At 40.3% G+C, this 23,617-nt stretch overlaps 2 pseudogenes; both read left to right on the top strand.

Annotated features, from left to right (window-relative positions):
* The window catches only part of LOC150076745 (uncharacterized), a 38,224-nt pseudogene extending 36,719 nt beyond the window's left edge, over nt 1-1,505 (top strand).
* Nucleotides 1,506-6,456: 4,951 nt separating this feature from the next.
* LOC150076744 (uncharacterized) lies at nt 6,457-11,647 on the top strand (annotated as a pseudogene).
* The last annotated feature ends 11,970 nt before the right edge of the window (nt 11,648-23,617 follow it).

The following is a 23,617-nucleotide window of genomic DNA, read 5'->3' as shown; positions in this document are numbered from 1 at the left end:
TCTGCAATGTTGCTTCTTAATGTTGTTAACACGGGTTAGTATTTGCCTTCAGCGACGCGACTACACCTTGACTCGATGAAGGAGAGGAAGGAGGAATGCCGGCCCGTAATCAGGGCAGACAAAGAGATCAACTGCATCGCCTGTAATGAGCGCATCTAACGACGTTGTTATGCAAATCAGCTGTGATGGATGAGTGTCTTATCGGAGAGACGCAGAAGCAAAGAGAGGCTTACGCTAATGACTCCGCACTAAATCCACCTTTTGTCTCTCGGTGCGACTCGCCAAAGGGACATCTGAATTAGCGTTCGACACTATCTGCTGCTTTCCGAACGCCACATGAATCGGCTTCGCCAAACTTCAAATTGGCTCAAACTATTCCTGCTTTGCCAATATGGCACAGTTGGAGAGTACACTGGATGGGTAAAGAGAGAGAGAGAAGGGGGGAAGAGATGGGGAAATACACAGGGAAAGAGAGAGAGAGAGAGAGAGAGAGAGAGAGAGAGAGAGAAGGGGGGAGGAGATGGAGAAATACACAGGGAAAGAGAGAGAGAGAGAGAGAGAGAGAGAGAGAGAGAGAGAGAGAGGGGAAGAGATGGAGATAATACGAAAGTGAAAAAGAAAGTAGGAAGAGAGGGGGAAAGTAGGAAGAGAGAGAATGAGCGAAAGAGAGAGGGTAAAAAAGAGATAGTAAAAGTGAGAAGACAGAGAGAGAGAGGCAGAGATAGAGATAATGCGAAAGTGAGAGAGAAAGTAGGAAGAGAGGGGGGATGCAGGAAGAGAGAGAGAGAATGGCCGAAAGAGAGGGGGGACGCAGGAAGAGAGAGAGAGAATGGCAGAAAGAGAGACAGAAATTAGAAAGAGAGAGGGAAAAAAAGAGATAGTAAAAGTGAGAGGACAGAGAGAAAGAAGGAGACAGAAAAAGATTGGAGAGAAAGAGAGACATACAGAGAGAAAGAGACAGAGAGAGGCAGAGATAGAGATAATGGGAAAGTGAGAGAGAAAGTAGGAAGAGAGAGGGGGAAAGCAGGAAGAGAGAGAATGAGCGAAAGAGAGACAGAAATTAGAAAGAGAGAGGGAAAAAAAGAGATAGTAAAAGTGAGAGGACAGAGAGAAAGAAGGAGACAGAAAAAGAGAGGAGAGAGAGAGAGACAGACAGAGGTAAAGAGAGAGAGAAAGAAAGAAAGAGGTGAGACAGAAAGACATAAAGAGAGTGAGACAGAAAAGAGACAGAGAAAGAAGAAGGGGAATGAGAGAAAAAGAAAGAGAGAGAAATGGAAATCGAAAGAGAGAGAGAGACAGACAAAAGAAAGAAAGATAGAAAGAGAAAGAAAGAGAGGGAGAGGAAAACAGATGGACAAAGAGAGAAAAACAAAGATGGAGAAAGAAAATGTGCAAAAGAAAAAGAGAAAGAAGAAAGAAACAGAGAGAGAAAGAGAGAGGAGAGAAAAAAGAGAGAGATAGAAAGTAGAAAGAGACAGAGACCGAGAGAGGACGGAAGAGATTGAGAGAGGGAGACACAGAGAGGAAGAAAGAGTTAGGGAGAGAAAAAAAAGGGAGCAACAGACAAAAATAAAAAGAGAGAAAGAGACAGACAAATAGACAGAAAGAGATAGAGAATGTGAGGGAAGAGAGAAAGGGAGAAAGAGGAGGGAAAGAAAGAGAGACAGAGAAATGGGAGAAAGAGAGACAGAGACAGAGAAAGAGAGATAGAAAGAAAGAGAGAAACGAAAACAGAGATTAACAAGGAGCGAAAATCAAAGATAGAGAGAGAGAGAGAGAGAAATTGCGAAAGACGCAGAGAGAGAGAGAGAAAGTAAAAAGAGAGAGAAAGAGGGAGAGATAGAAAGTATAAAGAGGAGCGAGAAAGAAGAGCGAGACAGACAAGGGGAGAGAGTAGAAAGATGAAAACAGAGAGAGAAAGTAAAAAGAAAGAAAAAAATAGAAAGATAGTGATAGACAGAGGGAAAGTAGAGAAAGAAGGACAGACATAGGGGAAAAGAGAAAGAAAGACAGAAAAAATAGAAAAACACAGAGAAAGTGGAAAGAAAAGAAAAAGGAAACAGAAAGACAGATTGGCTGTTTGAGTTTTAATGGCGCATCAGCAACTGGGGATGGGATGCGCCAAAACCACGTGCCACACAACAAGATAACCGCGAAATGTAATTGCTTAGGTCAATATGGATAAAAACAGAGAGAGAGAGAAAGTAAACACAAATAGACATTGAAAGCAGAAACGAGAAAAATGAAAGTAGAAATACATGAAGAGGAAAGAGAAAGAGTACAGGGGGAGAAAAATAATGAGAAACGTCTGAAGAGCAGATCTGATGAAGAAAACGAAAGAAGAGAGAAATAGGACGAAGAAGAAACAGCGCAGAGAAAAGAGAGAAATAGATGAAGATGAAACACGAGGGAGAATGGATGAGAGAGCGAATAAATTATTGCCTGTTTTTAGCGCCCTACACACACACACACACACACACTCCCCCCTTCCTTCAGTTCACTAATTTGGAGCCAAAACTTCGGTGTTCGTAACGATCTGCCAAAATATTGGGGAAACCACAACCAGAACTCGAAGATCGTTCCACAGGTGGGGGGGGGGGTTCTCGTTGTGTACTACAGTCGCTTTCGTCATTACAAATGCCGATCCCTCCCCCTACGATGTCAGCAGTCACACAATCCCTTCCGCAATATTACTCTTCGTCCGTGACAGCGTATTAAGCCTAAATGCGACATTCACGAATGTTATGACGTTCGCTTTGTCCCCCCACACCATCCCCCCGAAAAAATCGTGGCTACGGAAACTTAGCGGGTCCTCCTCTGATTACGTGGACAGAACGAAATTTGCATGCGCCGTGTGGAACGAGGGAGGGTCGAGTAAATAATTGAGAGGATGCTGCGGCGTGTTTAAAGGATCGTCCCTCCGAGGACCGGCGAACGCTGCCTGCGTACGTCTCCGCTAATATCTTGAGAAGGAGGGCGCCGACTAAACAGGCCGTAAGCCTAATAGCGGGCCCCCGGAGAACGTGCCCTCCATTAGGTGTCAGAAGAAATTACGACGCTTAACGAAAGGTAGTTTCCCCGCTGTTCACCCGGGTCTTAGGGGCAGCGGATAGATGACGAATAAAAACAGATATTCTAAATTGAACACAACGCTCGACGTACACCGACCTGCCAAAAGTCTCGGGACACCCTTCAGACTGGGTGACTACGAAAGAAGAAAACATTTTTGGCTCAATTCGATTTCATGCGATGAAAATGTCTGTCCGTGCTGTGGTTATGACATCAGATCGCTGCAGTGGCCAGCACAAAGCGACGATCTCAACCCAACTGAATACCTTTGAGATGAACTGAAACGCCCTATTAGGACAAAGGCCCACGAGCCCGTTTCTCTTCGTTAATGAAGCTCACAAATGAGCTTAACGATTGACCCATAACTTTTGGTAGGATGGTGTACATCGAAGATAAGTCTAACTCATTCTAGCATTTATGATTATGTCAGAGACTAATTATTGTTTCAAAACTTGCAAATGAAAGTCATTTCAGAAAATTTTATTGTCCCATTCTATGCATCTCCCTCTCCCCCCCCCAAGAACGCCAACCTTCGTGGTTAATTTACCCCTGAAAAAAACTATCTTTTTAACCACGTTTCTCGTCTACAGATTTATCCTTTTACTTGAAACTCGATAGTCAATTACGTGAATCAAAAAGGTAACCATGGCAACAGAGTCACGATTCGTCGGATATGAAAAATATTTTCAGAAATTGGCAGAAGACAGTTTCATTGTGAAATATTTTTAGAATGGACAAAAGACAGCTTTATTGTTAAATATTTTCAAAAATTGGCAAAAACTAACAGTTTCATTGTTAAATGTTTTTAGAAATTGGCAGAAGGCAGTTTTATTGTTAAAGATTTTTACAAGTTGGCCGAAGACAGTTTCATTGTTAAATATTTTTAGAATGGGCAGAAGACAGTAATTGGCAGAAGGCATTGTTAAATATTTTTTACAAATTGGCAGAAACTAACAATGAAACCAACAGTTTCATTCTTAAATGTTTTTAGAAATTGGCAGAAGACAGTTTCATTGTTAAATATTTTTAGAAATTCAACAAAGACAGTTTCATTGTTAAATATTTTTAGAATAGGCAGGAGACAGTTTTATTATTAAATAATTTTAAAATCGGCAGAAGGCAATTTTATTGTTAAATATTTTTAGAAATTGGCAGAAACTAACAATGAAACTAAGAGTTTAATTCTTAAATGTTTTCTTAAATATTTACAAATTGGCAGAAGGCACTTTCATTTAAGAATTCTTAAATGTTTTTAGAAATTGGCAGAAGGCACTTTCATTGTTAAATATTTTTAGAACTTGGCAAAAAGCAGTTTCATTGTTAAATATTTTTAGAAATTGGCAAAGGCAGTTTTATTGTTTAATATTTTTAGAAATTGGCAGAAGACAGTGTCATTGTTAAATTTTTTTAGAAATTGGCAGAAGACAGTTTCATCGTTAAATATTTTTAGAAATTGGCAGAAGACACACTTTAGAAATTGTCAGAAGACGGGTTAAATATTTTTAGAAATTGGCAGAAGACACTTTAGAAATTGTCAGAAGACGGGTTAAATATTTTCAGAAATTGGCAGAGACAAACATTTAACACTTTCATTGTTAAATATTTTTGGAACTTGGCAAAAAGCAGTTTCATTGTTAAATATTTTGAGAAATTGGCAGAAGGCAGTTCCATTGTATGACAGCAATGAACTCTCTTCTTTCTGTTTTCTTTACTGTTCCTTCCATTGCCCTGTAAGTTTTAGAGATGGAAAATCATTAAAACTATTGCATCCGGGTCCCTCATGTATTTCCTTTTTCATCCACGCCTATACTCGAAGAGCATTGTTCGTACGGGCGTGGTAAGTAACATTGCAAAATACCCTCTTGTCGCCAAAATGGGACCCCCGGGACTAATTTACAAAGGAATCATCTACCCGCCGTCACTATATTCTCAGGAACAGTCTGCAGCGAATTGATCACCAAGAACACCATTGGTTTAACGCAGATATCAAATCCAAGGAGCGCTAAAGATTAATTATTTTGATAAGGGGGGAGCAGAAAAATCGCAGACGACGACTGCCATTTTCATGTCGAAAATAATAAAGGAAAAACAGCGTTCCATTCGGTTCAACGTCTGCGTATTTATCCCGAACTGGAAATCTTATTAAATGTGTTTCAGATTTATCCCATAATGCAATATTTCACGTAAATAATGTAATGTCGTCTGCAAAAACCTAAGCCTTCGAAAGACGTAATGACTGACGTCATTTGTTCGCAACAATGAAAAGTATTTGGAAAGCGACATTAAATCAATCTCGCGCGCGAGCTCAGCGCACGTGCTCTTCAATTTTCTGTCAATTTTATGTTTACTGTTATTGTCCATGCAAAGTATTGCTATTAAAATAAATGATGAAAATGCGCGTTTTCTTTTAAATTTTTTTTTTTTTTTTTCTTTTTAAACTTCGAACTCTCGTACCCAGTGAGAAACGCTTATTTACAAGCCAGTCATTTGTCTCAAACATTATTGTTTCTAGAACCATAAACGTCACCTAAAAGGCAGGCTAGCTAGGCAACCATGACTGATAGATGGTCGAGACTTGGAGGGAGGAAACATTTCTAGTTTTTCTTTCTTTCTTTCTTTCTTTTTGTAGCGTTCGGTGTAAGGAATCACCTTTCTTCCCCGGAAAAGCCTTTAATGTAATCGAGTCCATAAATCACTGAGAAAATTATATGTAATGAACGAAAGTGTGTGTTCTTGGCTTCGGAGTTTTCCAATCAAAACGTTTATTATAGCCCGGCCCTTATAAACAGTAATGGTTTTCTGCTAATTCGTTTTGGTCGTTCTATTAATGAACGTTGCATAGGCGAACACGATGGAGAGAGAGAGAGAGAGAGAGAGAGAGAGAGAGAGAGGCAATCATTTATCTGAAGATGCCTGTTTCAGAGGAATTAGGGGGCCCGATCATTTATAAGACTTTTTGATTGTGTTTACTGCGCAACACGTAAAATCATTTTGCAATATTTAATTAGATAATGGATTGAAAGATAATTGTATTAGAAACCAATAATTGCCCCTGCAATGGACCTCTTTAATTGGACGCCTTTTGGGGAGCATTTTTCCACGCGAAAATTAACACACAAATTCCGAGATGGGCATGCGTAAATATGATAGACGAATTCATTTTTTTTTTTTAATATAATGAACGAGGAAACCAAGGCTATGAGGTTTTGATATATATTTAAATTTCGTGCGTTTCAGGCCAGCTTGGATGAATGCGGTGGACAAATCGAATTGCACGGAAAGGAAAGCTTTGCCTGAGACCGGCTGACTATAGCCTCATGTGAAAAAGAAATAAAAATATGAGAACTCTTCTGGGATGCAACGGGAAGCAAACTTTGCAGTTTAATTATGGAAGATAAAGTATTTTATCCCGTGCGAGAGAGAGAGAGAGAGAGAGAGAGAGAGAGAGAGAGAGAGAGAGCGGAATAAAGAGGATAGAAAATAGGAAAAGGTAATTAGTTATGCAGGGTAGTTATATAGAGCCATAGAGAGAGAGAGCGAGAGAGAGAGAGAGAGAGAGAGAGGGAGGTAGAGAGAGAAAGAGAGAAAAAAACAAAGAAAGATGGAATCAGAGACAGAGAGATAAGGAGAAAGGGAGAGAGAGAGAGAGAGAGAATGAGAGACAGAGAGAGAGAGAAAGAGAGGAAAAAACAAAGCGAGATGGAATCAGAGACAGAGAGATAAGGAGAAAGGGAGAGAAAGAGAGTGCGAGAGAGAAAGAGAGAGAGAGAGAGAGAGAGAGAGAGAGAGAGAGAGAGAGAGAGACAGAGTGCGAGAGAGAGAGAGAGAGAGAGAGAGAGAGAGAGAGAGAGAGAGAGAGAGAGAGAGAAAGAGAGAGGGAAAGAGAGAAAAAACAAAGCGAGATGGAATCAGAGACAGAGAGATAAGGAGAAAGAGAGAGAGAGAGAGAGAGAGAGAGAGAGAGAGAGAGAGAGAGAGAGAGAGAGAGAGAATGAGAGAAAAAGAGACAAGGAGAAAGGCAGGGAGATGCAGAGAGAAAGAGAATCAGAGACAGAGAGAAAACAAATAATTATAAAGGAATAGGGAGACAGACAGAAAGAGAGAGAAGAGAAAGAAAAATGAGAAATATAAACAAAGAGGGAAAAAGAAAGAGAGAAAAAGTGGAGAACAAAGAGACATAGATAAAGGATAAAGAAAATAGAGAGAAAGGGAAAAATAGAAGAAATCAAGAAAAGTAAATGGAAAGAGAGAAATGAAAAACTAGTGCAAGAAATATAGAGGGGGGGGGTATAGGAGAGAAAATAGAGGGAAAGAGAAATAAAGAGGGAAAGAGAGATAAAGAGGGAGAGAAAGAGAAAGAGAGACAGAGAAAAGGATAAAACGAAGAAAAGCAGAGGTAAAAAGAGATAGAGAGAGAGAGAGAGAGAGAGAGAGAGAGAGAGAGACAGAAAGTAAAAAGAGAAAATATAAAATTAGAGGGGGAAAAAAAAAAGAAAAAACAAAATAAAAGTAAAGGCAGACGTAAAGAGAAAGAAAAAAAAGAAAATATAAATAAAGAAGGAAAAAAGAGAGAGAACAAGTAGAGGTAAAGAGACATAGATAAAGGATAAAGAAAAGAGTGAGAAAGGCGAAAATAGAAGAAATAAAGAGAGAGAGAGAGAGAGAGAGAATGAAAACTAGAGGGAAAGAGAGAAAGAAAATAAACGAGAGAGCAATAAAAATACTCCTAACGATAAACAGAAAGCACAGAAGGGAGGGAAGAGAAGAGAGGGGGGACAGTAGTTCAAAAAGCCACAGCCAGCGTCCTGCCACTACGAAGAAGGACAGAAGGGATGAAAGATTTCCACGAAAGATGATGAGATTTCAATCCGAATAAACGCCATCATCGAGCAGAAACATCCTCCTCTTGCCCCGGCCCCTGATGATGAGAGAAGGAGGAATTATCGGAACCCCCCTTCCCCCCCGTTAGGCGTCGTGTACATTTGGTCTCCGTTAACACAACGGGTTCCCCTTTCTTTCTCTCTTACCCAAAAAGCGTTCCACAAACAGACACGAAGAAAGGAAGAGCTTCTTGGACGACGCCTAAGAAAGACAGTGCGTGTTGTGTGGACGGTGCCGGGCAGACGAGGAATGTTTAATATTCAAATACGACGGGTATCGGAAAGCCCTCTGGCGTTCAGTTTTCTCGAAACTGTGGCAAATATTAAAAATGCCGGCCCGAAGACACACGCGCCACATCACTCGCCTCCCTCCCACGAATTATAACGCGACCTTTGCCACACAACTGCGGCAAACGACAGCAGCCGAAATGAAAGACGCGGGCGGCCGCGGTGATCTCTCTTTCTCTCTCTCTCTCTCTCTCGGGCAGACACTCGTGCGCAATATTGGACCCGAAATTGATGTCCCGGCAGGAAGCAATATCTTCTCAAGTACACAAGTGGACGCCTCCGATGGCGAGTTTTGGTTAGCGCGATAACCTTGTTTTTGTTGCGCGCCCCTGGGACTCGACGGGCGCACGTCAAAGGTCGCACGCGTGGCGGCGGCATCGCCTGACTTAAAGGGAGAGACAGAAAAAGAGAGAAGAATGGGAAAGACAGAGAGAAAACACTTAAACTATATATAAAAGTTAATTGATCATTAGTTGACTGCTTCGTCGGTGGTGGTTGGATTCCTTACCCATCCGGGCAACACCCATCGCGTTTAACTGGGAGATGAAAGATATTTGGGGGATCCAGCCGAGAATCCATTTCAGAGATCAGTGCCCTTTTTTTGGGGTTCCAACTGTAAAGTCGTGTTTGTAGACTGGATTCGTATCATCCATACACGAGCTGAGAGCGTTTAACGGCTCGAATTAGGAATGTTAAACATCTATTGGCAGGCTGATGAAGAGTATTAGTATGTCTTCGAAACGTTCTAAACAAACCAGATTTTTAAAAGATCAATTCTTCTTCGTATAAACGAAGCGACTTACAAAAACAGAGAGATAGAAAAGAGAAATAGTATCGAATAGAAAGGAACGGTGAACAAAATACAAAGAGAGAGAGAAATGGTGAAGAGAGAATAAAAGAAAGATAAAAACCGAAAGAGATAGAGAGAGAGAGAGAGAGAAGAGATAATATGTGTGTGTGAGAGAGGAAGGAAAAATAGACATAAATGGAGAACGAGAGATAGTGTGAAAGGAAGAAGAAAGATACAAAAAGAGAGACATAGAATGAGAGAGGAAGAGCGGAATAAGAAGTAGAGAAAGATAGAAAGAGACGGAAGGAGAGAGAAAGAGAGGGCAAAGAGATGGGGGTAGACATAAAAAGAGAAAGAGACATAAAAGAGAGTGAGAGAAAGAGTGAAAAGGAGACTGATAGAAAAGAGAGGGGCTAGGAGAAGCAGACAGAAAGGGGAGAGGGAGAAAAAGAGAGAGAGAGAGAAAGAGAGAGAGAGAGAGTATGAAGACAGAAAAAAAGAGGAAAAGACAAAAGGAAAGTGCAAGAGGAATGAAAGAGAGAGAAAAGAGACGGGTTAGAAGAAACAGACAGAAAAAGATAAAAACAGTGAGAGAGAGAGAGAAAAGAAGAGAGCGGTTAGGAGAAACAAATTGAAAGAGAGAGAGAGAGAGAGAAAAGAGAGAAGGTGAAGACAGAAAGAAAGGAATGAGAAACGGAGAAAGACATAGAGAACAGAATGAGATAGAGGCATAGGGAGGAGAGACAGAGAGAGATAGAGTGGGATGAAAGAAATAGAGAAAGAGTGACAGAAGAAGAGAAAGAAAGGCAGAAAGAGATAATGAGAGAAAGGGAGGAAGTTGGAGAAACAAGCAGAAAGAGGAAGGAGAAAGAGAGAAAAAGAAAGGGGTAAGCGAAACAGAAAGAAATAGGAGCAGAGGGTGAGACAGCGAGAGAGAGAGAAAGAGAGAGAGAGGAGGTAAAATAGCCTAGTGGTCAGGCGCGCGGATGCATAAGTACACGTGCCTTGAGTGACCGGGGTTCAAGCCCGTGACTGCTGAATACGGTGCTGTTTCTTGTATTCTGTCTATCTTGTGAACTGCTCTGACCGTTTGGTCGTCCCGGAGTATAAACAGAAAATTTATTTATTTATTAAATAAACACAGGAAGGGGGAGAGAGAGAGAGAGAGAGAGAGAGAGAGAGAGAGAGAGAGGATAAGAGAAACAGACAAAAATAGAGGCAGAGGAAGAGAAAGAGAGATAGAGGGAGAGTGAAAAAGAGAGAAAAGAGATGGGGCAGAAGAAACAGACAGAAAGAGGGAAAAAGGAGAAAGAGAGAAAAAGAGAGGGGAGAGAGAAAGAAAGAAAGTGATAGTTACAGAAAGAGAGGTAGTTGGAGAAACAGACAGAGAGAGAAAGGAGAAAGAGACAAAAAGAGAGTAAGAGAAAGAGAGGGGGAGAAGAAACAGACAGAGCAACAGAGGAAAAAATCAATAAAGAAAAAGATAGGAAGAGAGAGAGAGAGAAAGGCAGAAAGAGCAGAATGAGAAAAAGGCAGAGGGAGAGGGAAAGAGATAGAGAGAAAAAGAAAGGAGTAGGAGAAACGGAGAGGAAGAAGAAGAAAGAGAGAAAAAGAGTGAGAAAAAAGGGAGCGTAGGAGAAACTTTCAGAAAAAGAGAGGAGAGAGAAAGATAGAAAGAAAGCATTGTCAAAAAATTTGAATGAATGAAGAAAGATGTTCTGAGAGAAAGAGGGAGTAAGCCTCAGTACAAGGGTAGAATTCGACACGGGTGTCATTCATCATATCCGGCCAGAATTACGTGGCCGTGGCCAGATTAAGCGAATACATCAGTCGATCGTTCTCTCAGAGAGCACGTTTACGAGAAGAACAGAGAAAAGAAGCTTCGTGGTCGTTTTAATTAGGACGTGTGACTCCAGCGGAGACTTTAATACACCTCCGAACAACGGCCGCATCGGGGTTCTCTTTTTTTTTCCCGACGCGCACTTTGGCGGGAAATCCCGGTTAATCCAGCGGCTCCCTCGAAGCTACCGACGACGCACTTAATTTAGGACACTCCCTAAGACGGCGGCTTTAAGTGAGACGCCAAGAAAGTGTCAGCACCTGCGGTTCGAAGATTACAGCCATCAAAGACTTCAACATCTTTTTTGCCCTCAACAAACTTCATTAACAATGGACGGCGATCACGTGTCACGAACGGAAAGCCCACCCCATTAATTATTCACGCTTCTGGAAAAACACGCGAGATTATCTCGCTGATCTTTACAGGGAGTTTTAGGAACTTTAGGAGTGGAAGGAGAGGTGTGCGCACGAGTCAACTGCGCAGTTGCTCTGCGATTCAGCTTGATTTGGTCTTAAATTCCGCAATTCAGAATAAATAGCAAGCGGAACGGTTTCTCAGGAAAAATTATATCCACTACTTATCGAACAGCCCTCGTATTTCTCTTCTAACAGCTTAGTTTGCTCTTAAATTCTACAATTCAACAAGAAATAGCAAGCAAACGGTTGTTCGTGAAAAATTATCGCCATTACTTATTGAATAACCCTCATATTTCTCTTCGAGCAGAATTCTGCAGTTCAACAAGAAATAGCAAACAGAACAGTTGTTCAGGAAAAATTATGATCATTATTTATCGAAAAGCCCTCATATTTCTCTTCTGGCAACTTAGTTTGCTCTTAAATTTCTCAGTTCATCAAGAAATAGCAAGCAGAACGGTTGTTCACGAAAAATTAGCTCCATTACTTATCGAACAGCCCTCATATTTCTCTTCCAGCCAACGAACTTGTAAATAAATTGCGCATTAATTTCGCACTAACTGATCCATATGATTGATAACACTAAACTATTTTATTTTAATTTAATTAATTAATATATTTATAAACGTATTAATAAATAATCCGATTAATTAACGCGTATACAAATGGCGAAAGTAACCTCGTGCTCAAAAATAATGAACAATCTCTGAAAAAAACTTATTGACAGGCTAATCATAGCCCTGACTAAATACGAAAATGATAGCAGTCTCGGAGAAGCCGGAAAGATGCCCCCCCCCCCCCCCTATTTTTCGCAAATAATAGCCTGCCACAGAGAGGAAACTTGGAGGATTCTTCTTTTTTTCGATTTTTCTCTAACTTTTAGAGAGACACGGTGCGCCTGAAGACGTTTTCTCTATATATCGGATAGGGAGGCAGACACGCGTCCGTCAGCATGAATAATTAAGCATTTCTTGGTAACATCTGGCGCCACTCAGTTGATCGTTTGTCATTGTCAAAAAAGGGAATGGCTTTTTTGAGCGAGGCCTCGTGTTCGGGCAAGAAATAATAAAATTCTACACTTCTCTTTACATCTCCTCTGGTACGCGTCTTTCCACTTTTCTTTTGTTTCCAGAAAACAAGGTGAAATGCTCACCACCATTTCCATCATCCCTCATGAGCGCGATCAACTCTCGCTACCAACCTCCCATTTGTTTTTGCTCCTCCGCCACATTTTCCATTTCGGGTATTGTTTCGGGCCTCCCCCCCCCCGCGTTCCTGCGAGGATGATTGGAAATCTCGTCGTGAGACTTTTAAAACAAACAGAAAGAAAATCGTACTAAGCGGAGTTTATTATATCGAGATTCCTTAGACGCTTCCAGTTCGACAGTTGCAAGATGAAAAATTAAGGTCTCTAAGAATTGAATAAATCCAACCGAACCCTAAATCTAAAAAATGTAACCTCTAACCGAACGGTACAAACGCTAATCGAACGAACTACTTGTGAAAATGTGCGTTACGTTTCGATACTTAACAGAAAGTGTTTTTAAAAACAATAACTTCCAGCCACTTTAATGAGCTCTCCTGCTATACACTACATCATTAAAAGTATTCAGACACTCCTTGACGAAAAATCGGTTAAACTTTAGAATAAGGTGCTGATCTTTGCGACAAAAGAGTGAAGAGCTGCCTCCTATCCAATGCTTTCCTTGCACTGTTTGGACGCTCCATTCCTGTACATAACTGCGTTCCCAACTTTAAACTACCGGCAAAGAGGGAACCCTAAAACGATCCCCCTATGCGCGCTGGTTTTAAATTGGGAATAGATCATCCAATCAGCCATCGAGTAGTAGGAGCTAGTCCAGCTCTTGTCCCCACGCATGCGTATCAGCTCAGACATTCAACATAAATCTCGTTGGTCAACCATTGTGGATTCTAAAATACTGTTTTTGGTGCAACGACAGTTTTTCAGAATCCACCATGGTTCCTGGATTGGGACATGGACTTTTAATGTGGGACGATGTTTGGATGTCGTCTGCTGGTCTGGTGTCGTCTGTTGGCCAAAACAAATCGCTCGATTCTGTATCGAAATGCCAGTCATCCACCATTTCGACTAATCCACCTCCCTGGCGTATAATGCCTTGTTAGAATGGTCGAATTTTTGGTTGACAGTAGCCCCCCCCCTCCACGAAGTGTCGATTTTTTCCCCATTTAACCTCTCTCTCTCTCTCATTGTTGTGCACTTCCCCAACAGATGGCAAACCTGTCAGACTTCTGAAAAAGCTGTCACCCAACTTGATAGATGTGGCCCGTTGTTTGGAGAAATTTCACATTGCTGTTATGGCGACACCGCGTTGTAGCCGAATGTCAAGTTACGTACGAAAAGGGAGGTCGCCTCGGACAATACAAAATCGACAATCATTTTTATCAGCGATGAGAAACGTCCCGGCGCACACTGGCAAAAAATCCCTGCCACGGCGATTTCATCCAATCCAGAGCCCGTTTAGTGACGCAATTACTGTGACGTCACATCCGCCTCTTCCCACAAAAGGAAACTGTTAATTTTTCGATTTAAATCGACAGATTCCCTCAACTGGCGTTCAAATTTCAATTTTTACCTCGCAAGATTTGTGAACGACGTCAGTCACCACTCGTATATTTCAACACGTGCATTGTATCCCACGCGACTTCCGCGCGCTTGGTTGCTAGGAGAAATGCGCGAAAATGTTGATAATTAATCGTACGTGCGCATTTCTATTGTGGCTAGCTAAGCCTAATTGCAAAACGGGCCAAAATTGCCGATTTCAAATGTCAAACGTTTCTTTAAATTATCGCCGGCCCTCAAACGCCACTGTTTACGCGTTTGATGAATGGTTATTCTTCCGAGAAGTACGCATAAAGTTTTCGAAGTCACGTGATCTTTCTCCTCGAAATTCTCCTTCTCTCAGACTTTTCATCATATGAACTAAGAAGTTGGCAATACCTGCCAAGATATACGACCTCTTCCTTACCAGCGTCTCTTCCTTATATCGCACTTTACGTACTACGAGGGTCGAGAAGTCGCACGAGGTTCTAAGCTCGCGATAACGTGCTGTCAGCGGCGCTCTCCTCTGAAGGAGAAATGTCATCCGCTTCAATCTGCTCTCGCTGTGGGAAAAAATGTCCTGTAGCCCGACATACTCATCACACACGTCTTCCATAAATCGTAAAGAGTCATCCTCGTGTCATGCGTTCCGGGGAACACACTTCGAGAATGCCAAGCGACAGCCTTATTTCATGTTCCGCTGTCAAAGACTGTCGTCTGCGATTCATTCAGAAGATTATACGATGCAGTATTTTCTCACGGATAATCGGTATTTCTTTTGTCACGGATAATCGGTATTTATTTCTTTTCTCACGGATAATCGGTCACGAGTCAATCCTTATTTCATCTTTGCTTATAAGCTGAGCAATGACAGCTCGACATGGTCTGAAACAATTCGATTTAGTCAAATTAAAGGTTGCCTTAATTTATCCTATTTTAGGTAACCTAACCTTATTTAATAAGGTTAAACTTAGGTTTGTATAACCTTATTTAACCTTAAAAACATTCTTTAATAAGGTTAGAATCTTATTTGAGGTTAAAACCTTATTTAGTAACCTTAAAAAACCTTATTTAATAAGGTTAGGTTACCTAAAATAGGGTAAAAGTTTTAGTTATATTTTAATTAAGCATTTTGCAAACAATGTTAAGTGGAATGGACCAAAAATCCCGCCTTCCTCTTACTGAAAATCAGTTCGGAGTCAACTTAAGGATATCGTATGTAATTAAGACCAAAAGTGAGCCGACCCTTATATTATATCAATAAAAGTTTTTTTGAAGTATATGCTAATATGCTGTTACTTTTTGCAACATAGTGTACTTCTACACATGGATGTATAAAGCGCAAAAAGAAATTGGAAAATCTGTCTTTCAATTCCCTTCTCTTTAAATCGAAAGGGGAGGCGACATTCAAATTTCCACTCTCTCTTTTACCTCTTTTTTAATATTTTCACTTCCTCTCACTCTTTCTCTCTCTCTCTGTCTCCCTTTTCCTTTACATTTGTTTTCTCTCATTTTCCCTCTATTTTTTATATTTTCTCTTTTTGCTCACTCTCTCTTTTTTCCCCTCTAATTTTTGTTCGTTTTTTTCTTTTTCTTGTTTCTCTCATTTTCCCTATATTTTATTATATTTCTCCTCTCTCTCTCTCTCTCTAATTTTCTTTGTTTTCTTCTTTTTCCCTGTCTCTCTTTCTCTTTCCCTCTATTTCTCTTTCTCTCTGTCTCCTTCTTCCCCCCCGATTTGCTTTCCTTTTCCCCTCAACCATTGTTCATCTTTTCTGTTTCTCTCTCTCTCTCTCTCTCTCTCTCTCTCTCTCACTTGTCCTCTCTAATTTTCACCATTTTTTTTCTTTTTGTTTTCTCTCATTTTCCTCTGTTTTTTATATTTTCTCTCTCTCTCTAATTTTCTTCGATTTCTTCTTTTTCTCTATCTCTCTTTCTCTTTCCCTCTATTTTTCTCTCTCTCTTCTCTTTCTCTCTGTATCTTTCTCTTTCCCTCGTTTTTTTTATCTTTTCTCTTCCTCTCTCTTTATCTTTCCCCCTCAACCTTTCTTCATATTTTCTGTCCTCTCTCTCTCTCTCTCTCTCTCTCTCTCTCTCTCCCTTTTCATTTTCTCTCTCTCTCTCTCTATTTCCTTTTTCCTTTATCTATATCTTTTTTTTTTACTTTTCTTTGTTCTCTCTCTCCCCCCTTTTCCTTTACATTTGTTTTCTTTCTTTTCCATCTATTTTTTTTATATTTTCTATCTTTCCTTTCTCTTTCTCTCTCTCCGTTACTTTTCTTCTTTTTTTCTCTCTCTTTATCTTTTCTCTCTCTCTCTCTCTCTCTCTCTCTCTCTCTCTCTCTCCGTTACTTTTCTTCTTTTTTTCTCTCTCTTTCTCTTTATCTTTTCTCTCTCTCTCTCTCTCTCTCTCTCTCTCTCTCTCTCTCTCTCTCTATTTTCGCTCCGTTTCCCCTTTTTTCGTTGATCTTTTCTCTCTTTATGTTTCTCTTTCTGTCTCTCTCTCTTGCTTTTTCTACTTCTTATTTTTTGTCGGACTCTCTTTTTCCTCTATTTTTCTTTATTTTCTTTCTTTTTTTTCTTTCTGTCTCTGATTCTCTCTCTCTCTCTCTCTACTACTACTAATTCCTCTTTAACTCTAATTCTTTTTAAAACTCTAAAATAATTTAGAAATTATTCAAAGACGATTTCTCAGAGAGAATTAAAAAGAAGGCTTTTGGGAGAATAATATATTATATTAAAATTCTAGAAACGGTATTGGACCTAACGATGAGCCCTGTGGGCCATCGGAACAGCTACTAAACATTTATGAAACGCAATTGTAAATCTCAAATGTCTGTCTTTAATTATAAACAATAAAACTGAGACGGGATCGTCTTTTTTACCTACCACAAGAACTTAAAAAATGCGTTGTGAGCCGGTGCATTATCATGGTGAAAAATCCCTTTAGCTGATTAATCCAATCGTTGCACGAATCTCGCTAATGCATGATGATACATGTCAGAACATGTCTCTAGAGGTAACAGCCCTATAAACAAACGCGTGCTCGAGTGGCATTCTGTGACCCAGTTCGGATCTAATGAGTTCTTGCCACTGTCTATTTTAGCCTTTCTTTCTAGAACCAAATTCACGATTTCAAAACATGCGATGGTAAATTAGATTTTTCGCCGTTATCTGTCCGTTGCTATGGGAGACCGTTCACGTTTTTATGGGTGTGTGTCACACCACGCTACAAATATGCGCCGGGGGGTCATTTACTCTGAAGATTTTCATCAGATATCACTCAAATGTCCAAAACTTTCCATCCTTATCATTATTATCAAAAAAAAAAAAAAAAAGAATTCAAAATAGAAAAATCTAATCTCGCCGTTCGAAAGATGACCCCCCGATTACGAAAAGTTCAATAGTTCGATGAACTTCGTAAAAAAGGTCACTAAAATTATTAATTTTCGTTTTCAACGGATTCAAAGAAAAAGCCTTTAGTTGAACACCAGATGTCGCTTTAACAATGCTAAGCGAGCTCCATACCTTCGTAAGTTAACTCACCTGTTGACCCCTTATCTGACTCACAACCTCCCCATAAGTAACAAATCCCGAAATTCATTTGCCTTAAGCATCTTTCGTCTGCTACGATGACATCACACGTGGTTCAGCGAAGCACACAACCAGAAGTAATAGGATTAATCATTTTCTGCATTTTAATCACCCCCACCCCCTCTCTCCCCCTCTCCGGTCGAACGTTACTATCGGCGTTTGCTGTAGCGATGGCGGAGCAACCCTTTCGCCCCAGTGATTTCCTTGATGGCATGTCTATGGTAATTTTCCACCCTCCCTAAGAGCAGCTGCCGGTTTCTCCCACCCCCACCCCCCCAACTTCCAACCATTGTATACATTGTTCGGCCGTTTTGATGTTCCCATAATGCACCGCGCTGCTTCGACACATTAACAACATCCAATCGTCTGCAACCGAAAACTTCTGTCGGTTTCAAGACAAGCAACCGATAGCTGTTGACGCAGGCGCACAAACTTCAGTGAGAAATGAACAACGTGTAGTGACGTCATCTCAGTGTTCTTTTGGTCCGAAGGATTAGTTTTTTTTACGCATTTTAAGCACACATCTCGGTCTGTATTTGTTGTACTACTCCTCTTTCCCTTCCCCCTTTTCACCCAACCCAATAAAAGCCCCCTAAAATCACGACTGCTGTCGCAACATCCCGTATAGGGAATGACCCTTTCAGCCCCAATGAACTTTTCAACGAAGAATTTATGCAAATGACCACTGCATAGAGATTACTGAGAGTGCTATATGAACAAGAGGGTACGCGTTCGTGTGACATTGTGCATAGAAGGGTCGGACACGTGTGTCATGATTTACACTAGTTCATCCCTAAGGGATTAATGTACTCAGTCACCCTTCTGTGTTTGGTGTGATGTAATAGTAGTAGCAATAATAATAGAAGCAATTAAAGATGGAATACCTGCTATTTTTAATCTTGTAGTAATCTTGCAAATCTTATAATCTTGCAAAACTACGTTAAGATTTTTAAAAAATGTGTTTTTTTATTATTTTAAACAGAGATTTTGAATCTTATTAATGCCATTAGTTTTTAGGCTTTGCCTACGATGAATGGCGCTGCTTCCTATCAAATTACGCGTAGGAAACTTCAAGTGTTTATCACTTTGTATCCCAAAATGAGCAAGACCACCTCTGTATCCACAAGGATCCTAGTGAAAAGAAAGAAGAAATATGTACATAAAAAAACCCCCTTTAATTAGGGAAATTAGTACCCTTCAAAGGTACATGGTCCAAAATTCATTAAACCCCGGGGACCAAATATCTATGGCAGCTTGAATTTTTCTCTTTACATTTTGCATGTCTGAACTTGTACAAACACGAAATAAATAAATTTGTATTACAATGATTAATTATTGATCTGGCTCCCACGACTTCTACTTATTCCCATATTTGAAGAAACACCAGCATGTCGCCAGTTTTTTTTTTTTTTTTTGACACCCATCTTTTATCATAGCGAACGTACAGTGGCTTTTACAACGCACGTGTCCCCACCCCACCACCCACATAAGCCACCACAATACATTGCCCAACAAACAAAACAAAATCCAATCTACTGACAGAAAGTGCTATCCAAAGAAATGAATTTGCATACTGTACTATTCAGATCTGGCTCATACGATTTCTACTTTTTCCTCTATTCGAAGAAACACCTGCAAGTCGCCAGTTTTTTTTTTTTTTTTTTTTGGCAGCCATCTTTTATCATGGCGAACGTACAGCAGCTTTTATAATGCACATGTCCCAATCCTCACCACCCACAGAAACTGGGTATTCCACCACAATACATTGCTCAACAAACAAACCAAAATCCAATCTACCGACAGAAAGTGCTATCCAAAGAAATGAATGTGCACATCATACTATTCAGATCTGGCTCATGCGACTTCTACTTATTCCTATATTCGAAGAAACACCTGCAAGTCGCCAGTTTTTTTTTGACAGCCATCTTTTATCATGGCGAACGTACAGCAGCTTTTATAATGCACATGTCCCCATCCCCACCACCCACAGAAACTGGATATTCCACCACAATACATTGCTCAACAAACAAACCAAAATGCAATCTACTGACAGAAAGTGCTATCCAAAGAAATGAATGTGCATATCATACTATTCGGATCTGGCTCATGCGATTTCTACTTATTCCTCTATTCGAAGAAACACTTGCATGTCGCTGTTTCTTTAATTATTGTGCATGATAATGATTTAAATGAGAATAAAATACACTATTCTGCTCCCGTCCCTCGTATTTATGTGGTGTAATCTCCCTGTGGTATAAACAAACCGATTTTAAACTTTATTCCATCTAGAAGTGTAGAAATTAAAGAGAGCTTTTATGTACCCGGGTCACGTCAATCACACAAAGGAGAAGACAGTTGTAGTTTGGCTATCTTCGCAGCAATCAGTCATTGGAGGAGAGAATACATTGATTTTCTCCTCATTATCTCTTTGGCTTACGACAGGATAAGAAAAAGAAAAAAACTGAAAGTGAAGACAGAGTACTGTTTTTAAAAGTTTTCCTTCCCCTATTTACTAAAAAAAGAAAGAAAAAAAAGTAAAATCGTTGCAAAGTTTGGTGATATATTGTAGGCAAGTGGCACATTTCTAACAGATAATTCCGAAGATAAGTAAAACGATAAATCTCTTACCACTACAGCGCATCCATCACTTGTAGTTGACAGTTTCCTGGCTCCCCATGATCCCTTTGCCTCGCGCCAATGTACAACCACATACGTTAAGGGATTACTTGTTCAAGTTATCTATTATTACAGCCCTAATGGGTTTGATAAAGAAAGAAAAAATCGTGAAGATAGCTTCTTGGATCTGTAAAATCCTTGGATGCTCGCGTCAGTCGTGATGGGGGTGAGGAAGGATCTTATTTGCTGTTCCATCCTCGTCTTCGGGCTCTGATGGGTTTAGGTTAAAAGGTAAGGACATTAACCCCTCGATTGAAAAAGAATTCGACTTCATTAAATTGGGGAAAATGATGCTGACTCATCCAGGATTCATCTGTCCAATCGATGTATTTCCATCTACAGAAATTGTTAAATGAAAAGCTCTCTTCCACTAATCCTATCTTTCCATAGAATCATGGTAATGTCTTTCTTGCAAGAGAAAAATAAAGAAACAAGAGAAAAATTCTAATATAATAGAATAACACAAATTCAATACATCCTCATCTTTCCATTCTTTTTCGTGCATCAATTTCCTTTACAGCCACTAGATGGGTGGGTGGTGGAGGAGGGGGTGTATAGGGGGTTGGGATAGACGCTACATATAACAGGTAATATTCTTTTGTGTAGCCAAAACTGGACTGAATATTCCCTCAGGGTTTCGGAGGGCTCTTTTTCTATTCCTTAGTAGCAAGAGACTACTCGACTGCAGAGAGAGAGAGAGAGAGAGAGAGAGAGAGAGAGAGAGAGCGAGAGAACCATTGGCGTTAGATTCTGCTCCGACACCCCATTCGTTGCAACCCCCCCCTCCCCCTCTGACACCCACACAAATGCGCGGTGAACGAAATTGAGTTGGCTCCAAAGCCCCTTCCACACTTGGAAATTTTCTTGGCATCCAGCCAAATACTGGCCACGTGATCCAAAAACAACACTTCGAATGAAAGACAAATAAAATGTCTTTCTTGAAGATAAAAAAAACAAAGGCTCCCCCTGTTCGTATTGTACAAGCATTTCTATAGTTTTAATACACAACCCGGCAAAAAATACAGGATGGTCCAAAAAAAAAACGCGATTGGAACTACTTTCTTTCAGTAATTGCAGTTATCTGGGTTTTTTTTTTATGATACTGCATTAATAACAACAACCACTGTCGCTGTATACGACACCACTGTAAAAGAATGTCTGTTCAACTGGAACGTGAGAAATACTCAGATTTTTTTTTATTAATCCTCGATACATTCTGCAGCGATACATGTGTCACCTCTACTTATACTTAAATGCATTTTCATACGTTACGGATGGAATTTTCCATTTATAAACCTACAAACCTATAAATACACTGGAATAAGAAAGGCAATATACAGAGCGTGTCAAAAGTATGCGCAAAACAAAATTCTGGGATGCATTCTAATTTCGTTTTATACGAATTATTGGGTATTTCGTCTAGTAATTTTTGGAGAAAACCAAAAAGGACCATCTTTAAAAGTCTCCAAACTCAATTTTCAGCATCCTACTAATTGATAAAGGATGTATAGATGCAGGATGCCAATTTTGGGACACCCTACACTTGCCTTCGAAGGATTCTTAAATCATTTCTTACAAGCAGACGTAAGATCCTTAATAATATCGGGAGATTTACCATGCACGGCAGATATGCATCCATCTGAGAGGCGAACACCAATCAATAACGGGATTCATGTCACCATCTATCATCTGTGTATGGTCATGATTTTATCTTTCATTGTTGACTTCGATTCTCAATAAACTTACAAGATTGAGATAACCCATAAGATTCCTCGAGCAGGTTAGGGTCCTCAATCTCCTAAGGGTCTCTCTCTCTTTCTGTCTGCAATGAAGGGTGATTACCAACATCAGCGCTACTCGTTTCTTACCGTGCTCGGGGTGTGAGATAGAAAATGCGTCCAATATCGATCTCTCTCTCTCTCTCTCTCTCTCTCTCTCTCTCTCTCTCTCTCTCTCTCTCTCTCTCTCTCTCTCTCGCTCTCTTTCTCTCCTAACAAGCCTTTGTTCATCACTCCGATAAAAGAGCGTAAGCCCTTAATTGGCTCACAACGAACGCCATTTTTTTTTCTTAGTTTGGTTCCTTTTCCTCTTTAATTCTCTCCCCCCTTCCCCCCTGCAGCCGATAAGATGCAGATGCGATTATAGGAACAGTACGTGTGGAGGGTAGGATATTACCTCAACTGTCGTGAGAGACTTGTCTTTCTCTGGGAGGTTTGATTCGATTATCAATTGGGACAGAAAACAGAATTTTCTCCTACACCCATCCTCCACCATCCCTTCGGAATCTGTGGTCGAATTTATTAAAGAAATTTCTCGTGTTTGGAAATACGTGATCTAAAGATAAAACAGATGTGCTCAATCTATTTGAGCGTCTTAGAATATTCCTCTCTCTCTCTCTCTCTCTCTCTAATTTTGACATATTAGAGAGAGAGAGAGAGAGAGAGAGAGAAAATATTTATTGCAACCTGAAATGAAGATGGTCACTTAATGTTCCATTATGGAGAGACCACTCTCCATACCTCCAGTTTGTAATCCACGAAGGTCAGCATCAAGTCTTGCTCAAAGACTGCTCTAAGTCTTGGACTTGTACTGACCAGGAGTGACCAGGACTGACTAGTCTTGGAGCGAGGTTGGGAGAAGAATTCTCCAGCAGCATGAATCCCATATGGATGGTTCAGAAATAAGTCCTGCAACCATTTTCACCTTGATGGCGAGCTTCCAGGAATCAATAAGATGAGTGACTTCCAGTTGGCCCACCTTCAGTGGCCAATATTCAGCAATGAGAGGCTTTTTGGTCATTAGCCACGCGTACAACAATGGACAATCGTTCTGATGTATTTCTTAATGATTCCAGGATTTTTAATAAGCAGCAGATTTTGTTTTGTTGTCCAATGCAGACCCGAGGTTCTTGAGGCGAGTTCATCCAGCTGAGTACACTGGAACTGGGCCATTACACTTAAGTCAGAATGCTTAGTTACAACAAGGATTTGGGTGTTACCATAACTCAGAGGGATTACTGTGGATTGGTCTTCTCGGGGTTGATCGTCAGCCCAAGGACTGGGCCCAGTTTGGGTAAGAATCTTAAGGACATCGGCGTAGGAGATGATTTGCTGGTTATGATTATTCCATGTCAGTGGGGCTATAATTGTTGCGAATAACAATCCAGAGAGGATGCCACCCTGGAGGAACATAGAGCATCTCCTTGATGAGATGGTATGATTCTAAAAGCCACAATAGAGAAGGGACTTCACGGCATTAGACTATAAGGAAGCTGTGAGCAGAATTCTTCAACTTTTCTATAATAAGAGGGGCCCAACGGTGTGATCCTTGAGGGACTACACTTGTTACACTGATCCCCCTCGGAAGACCGACCACTCATGGCATTCTAATACCATAAATGATTAGAAGAATGCAACAAATAAAATTTTATACATCGGAATAACACGATTTCTTTTAAAGGTTTATCTTAATTGAGTTCTTAAAAGAT

Source organism: Mastigoproctus giganteus, chromosome 12 (genome assembly GCF_048544385.1).
Source record: "Mastigoproctus giganteus isolate SK-2022 chromosome 12, ASM4854438v1, whole genome shotgun sequence".
Classification (NCBI taxonomy): Eukaryota; Metazoa; Arthropoda; class Arachnida; order Uropygi; family Thelyphonidae; genus Mastigoproctus; species Mastigoproctus giganteus.
The sequence above is the reverse complement of the archived record's forward strand: the minus strand, read 5'-3'. Positions and strand labels throughout refer to the sequence as shown.